The following is a 5,091-nucleotide window of genomic DNA, read 5'->3' on the forward strand; positions in this document are numbered from 1 at the left end:
AGAGTGATTAGGTCACGATGGTGACTAACAAAGTATGCATACATAAATGTACACTTACTTGTTGCTAGACCTTGAGGATACGGTGAATCCCCATTTTTATTCCATTCATTCATTTCTTATTCCTATCTTTTTGGGTTTCTGTTATTTATAAACTTAGGATGCGGCCAGCGGCCCCTGTAGATATTCTTTTCATGCTTTGGAGGCACTTGACGACACCTGTCGTGGAGAGCGTTTTCATTTCATACGAGGAAGGTGCACGGGAGACAAGGAAGAAGGAGAGCGGAGCCTCGCCAAAAAGAGCGGCCGCTGGGACGTTGGCAAGAATTGGTGCTGTTTGCACGGCCAGCTGCTTGCTCTCGATAGGATGTCCCCTGAGGCGTTCATTGGCCCGAGAGTGAGGTGCACACACGGGCAGGCACCGCAACAACCGTGTCGTTGGTTCTCTGTTGCACGAATGAGACGACGCACATCAGAAGTGGCAGGTGACGTCCACTGCGAGCACTCCTCTTGCCTCTTCTGTTTCGCAACTTGGCATTCTCTGCATGTGGGCACCGCTCCCATTGGCCACGTTTTGTGACGCGAGAGTCGCTTTTATTCCTCTCCATCGCATGAACGAGTCGTGAGGAGGGTTGGAGGGTGCGTTGAGGAGCCGTGTGGCCTCTGCGAGCATCTCCTCTGTTGGTCAGAGGTGTTGGCTTTTGGATTACCGAAGCGCACCTTGAGTGCTTGCGTTGGAAGCTCGCATGACTGAGCGGCAAGCGTCTCTGTGGAGGTGAAGGAGGGCCACACCATTGGGAGGGAGAAGAGTGAATGGGTGAGTGGGTGGTGTCTGTGGCCCATATTGTGGTGCCCGACTGTTACTTCAGGTTGTTTGTTGTTATTGTCATTTGCATTCACAAAGAATGGCGTTGGGTGCTGCACCCACGAGCTCTTCTGTCGTTGGCTGAGGTTTCTCTAGTGCTGCTTCTCCCAACTCCCTCTTTTTCTGTGCGTTGCGTGTTTGTGAGCATGACTCTTCTTCCGTGCTGTGCATTTGCCTCATGAGTCGCAGATGGTCTGTTTGGAATACATGATGATTTGAGGCATTTTTTGGGATTGTGCTTTGATCTCCACCGCGGAATGACGGTCGGACTGGAGGCGTTGCTTTTTTCTTTACTCTGATCACTTGCGATGTGTATTGGAGACTTCTCAGGGAAGAGCAAGTCGACATTGTTATGAAGCCCATGTATGATGCCATGCTTTTTATTAACGTGGAATGAGTTGAGGGTTTCTGCATATAAGCTCCTGTGCATTCTTGCCGTGGTGCTCTCCATGCATAGCCCGGAGAGAAGACCGGCTGAGAATTGTCAATGGGCTTCTCGTTGAGCCAAGGAACGCATAGTGTGTTTTCTGCTCATTGAGAGTCCGGGCGCCACGGAGGATGTATGGGGCAGGCAGAAACTTGTGCATGGCGGAAGGAGGAGACGAGGGGCTGATTGTTTGATTGTTGGTGACGAGTCATGCCTCACTGCTTGGAGAGAGCTGTTGTTGACTGGGGCGACCTGTTTTGTGTGTCCAGACACTGCTTGCACCGAGTAGCGGGGTGCCATTTTGGTGTGTGTGCGGCTCCATCATGCGGGGCAGCAGCGTGACGTTTACGGACTGCGTGCCTGTGGGTTGATGAATGTGGCGGGAGGCGTGTCTGAGGAGAATCCGCAAAAGAAGGAGCGGCATGTGTTTGGCGGCGCTGCTGTGCGATGTGCGTGGGAGAAGAAAAACAAGTGCTTCCTGACATGTCGGTGGGTGTGCCACGGCCACCAATGTGTTTTCAGTAAGAAGGGCAGGAGGGAGTGAGACGGAGACTGTGCACATCGACTGCGGCGTGTGGTGCGACAGGATGCGATTGCCGTTGTGAAGGGTGCGACGGCCGTCACGCGTGCAGCAGAGCGTCGTCTGCATCTTTTTGTCTGCAGAGCCTGCAGGTTCTGCGAAGAGGTGCAGGCGACCTCTCAATATTGGGCTGCTGAGGCCGTTTTTCCTTTTTGCTCAGCAGGAGAAGCAACTCTTCCTGCACGTGCTGTGCTGGTCTGCATCGATGCTCCCAACGGGGTATCACGCCGCCGTGCCGTTGCAGCGCAACTCTCTTTTTCCTCACTGCACATGTGGCCCCCTGTCGCTTGCCTTATTTGCAGAGCCGTGGCCTGCGGTACCTCATTGTGAGGCTGCTCACTTGTTTTTCTTAATTTTTGTGTGCTGTTGATGGGGGTGCTGGGGAGTAATGGCTGCGGGGATGGTGATTTTGTGGTTCGCTGTGAGTGGTGGCGGTGTGTACTGCTGTTGTGCTGCCTTTCTGCCGCTGTTGTCCGTTGCTCCCCTCCAAGAAGGAAGTTAATACCAAGCGCTAATCTCTACTGTGAAATTTGAAGGCACTGAAAGGACCAACAGCACACACACCGCCCACACACCGCCCACACACCGCCCACACACACATATTTATATGCTCTCACGTGTTGCTGCAGTGAAGGCACCCCGCACACACAACCGTCGCCGCGTGACCGGATCCAGCGGCATGAGGAGGGAAGGAGGAGAGAGTGAGCCGCAGAGGCCCAACATGTTCCGGAATCACTTCTACTCTGCGGTGCTGCTCTTCCTCGTTGTGATGAAGTGCTGCGGCAGCTGGGAAGCTGAGGCCGCTCAGGAGAATAATTTAATGGCGACGCTGTTTAGGAAAGGGGATTCGTTTGATGATTCGGAGAACAAAAGTATGTCACAAGCGTTTGATTCTTTCCGTGCACCTTCTCTTCTTGTCGTGAATGGTCTTGTAGTGGCCATAGTTGAAGCGCATTGCACAAACTCCACGGATAAAGAACTGTATGTTGGCCTTGTTGCAAAGTCGATGACGGTGAATGAAAAGAAATGGGCGAATGGAACTGCCATTGTGTTTGATCATTACGACATAAAAGTTTACCGCCTGTTGAGCCCAACTTCTATTGTGGACAATGGAGAGATAAAGGCTGTTCTTGGGGGCTACGGCAAGTCAGGGGATCCATTGACGGAGTTGGTCGGTGATGGTAAATATTGGACGTCCAGGTACGCGAGTGGTCAGATTTTTGTTGGCGGGGTGGTGAGGAAAAGGAGTTTGGATGGGATCAAGGTACCACCTCGAAATTTTTTCCTGGCCTTCTAAAAACTTCAAAGCCAATGCAGAACCATACAAACAATTTCTGGGTGGTGGTGGCGCAGGCATTAGGATGGAGGACGACAGTCGCCATGCGCTGCCTATTCAAGCCTTGAAGCATGATGGAAAGAAAGTTTCTTTGGTTGTCCTCGCAGAAAAATCTTCTTTTGATTGGGAGTTCTCAAATGCCACGAGTGATGATGGCTGCATCCAGCCTGCGGTTCTTGAATGGGAGGACGGCGATCTCGTCATGATGACGTCGTGTGACGACGGCAGCCGCAGGGTTTACTGGTCAAGCGCCATGGAGAGATGGTGGATGGAGGAATACGGCACTCTTTCACGCGTGTGGGGCAATTCGCTGAATCGTACAGGGCACGGCGTGCAGGGTGGCTTTGTCAGCGCGAGGATCGATGGACAGAGAGTCATCCTCGTCAACCGGCCGGTATATTCCGGGGAGGCGGGAAAAGAAACGGGCCGACTTCACTTGTGGCTGACGGACATGCAGCGCATTTATGATGTTGGGCCGATATCCGCTGAAAATGAGAACGTCACCGCCAGCACTCTGCTGTACGCCGCTGACGAAGTGCCGTCATTGGAGGAGGGAGAATCGAAGGAAGTAGAGGGAAGACTGTGCTGCTCTTACGAGGTTGCTGCTGCAGAGGACGGTAAGTACAACATTGCTTTTCTGGACTTGACGGAGAAATTGGAGGACATGAGGAAGGTGTTGGCTGCTTGGAAGGAGAAGGACGCGTACATTGTGAAAGAATACGGCTGCACGGTCGAAAGCAATGGTAAGAAGCGCCGGGAATGTGGTGTTGTTGGTGACCTCACGAAAGGGCTGGTTGGCTTCTTATCCAGCACGTCAACTGACAGCACGTGGAGGGACGAGTACCTCGGGGTGAACGCCACAACAACGAAAATAACGGGGGGAAAAGTGACCAGCACGGAGAAGGGCGTGAAGTTCCGGGGAGCGTGGGCGGAGTGGCCCGTTGGCAAGAAGGGGCAGAATGTGCCGTACCACTTTGCGAACCACAAGTTCACTCTTGTGGCGACGGTGTCCATCGACGGTGAGCCGAAGGGAGATACCCCCATTCCATTGTTGGGTGTGAGGCTGAGTGAAACCGACAGCCCGCTGTTTTTTGGTCTTTCGTACACCCACGACAAAAAGTGGAGGGTGGCATTCAACGGCAGTTTTAAGGCACCGTCGCATGATGACAATGTCGAATGGAAACCAAACACGAAATATCATGTGGCACTGCATATGGATTCTGATGATGGGTTGATGGTGTACGTGGATGGAGAGACGATATACGACAGCGAAGATGAGGTCTATGGACACGAGGACGATGAGGATTATGAGAGCTTTCCTCAAAAGTTAAAAACGCTGTTGAGGCCCCACGGCATCTCGCACTTCTACATTGGCGGGGACGGCAAAAGCGAATCGGGCAACATTGATGTGACGGTGAGCAACGTCCTGCTGTACAACCGCGCATTGAAAGATGATGAACTTAAAGCGCTAACGAAGGCGGACGCTGTTGGCACTCCAGAGGCGAATGTTCCGTCTTTGAAAGTTGCGCCTCAAAGCACTCATGCGAGTGAAACTCTTATTCAATCTGACAGTGAGACTTCTGTCATCAAAGAAGTGAAGCAAGACGCCACGTCATCACAGCAGAGACAAGGCGCACCAGATCGGCCACCAGAAGAGAAAAATAAAAAGGCCGCTGCTTCGGTCACGTATTCTGACAGCCATGCCGTGGCCGACACAAAGAGGAGGGAGGAGCAGATGGAGAAAGCGGCAACCGATGTTGATGACCTGCCGCCCCCCTTGTCTCCAGCACCGGAGGCAGCCAGCGGCCACAAATCACCCGATGCCGAGGATGCTCTCGGCGTGGAGCACCCTGAACAGGAGGAAGAGTCGTTGCTGCCCATTCGTG

At 52.9% G+C, this 5,091-nt stretch overlaps 1 pseudogene, besides 1 other annotated feature; it reads left to right on the plus strand.

The window, feature by feature from the left end:
• Positions 1-5,091: a sequence feature (areas not merged during assembly with more than two copies in the genome that could not be assigned to a particular haplotype).
• On the plus strand, positions 2,477-5,091 carry Tc00.1047053508751.20 (annotated as a pseudogene; the record flags this gene model as incomplete).

The sequence above is a fragment of the Trypanosoma cruzi genome, genomic scaffold, assembly GCF_000209065.1.
Source record: "Trypanosoma cruzi strain CL Brener 1047053517041 genomic scaffold, whole genome shotgun sequence".
NCBI classification, from domain to species: Eukaryota; Euglenozoa; class Kinetoplastea; order Trypanosomatida; family Trypanosomatidae; genus Trypanosoma; species Trypanosoma cruzi.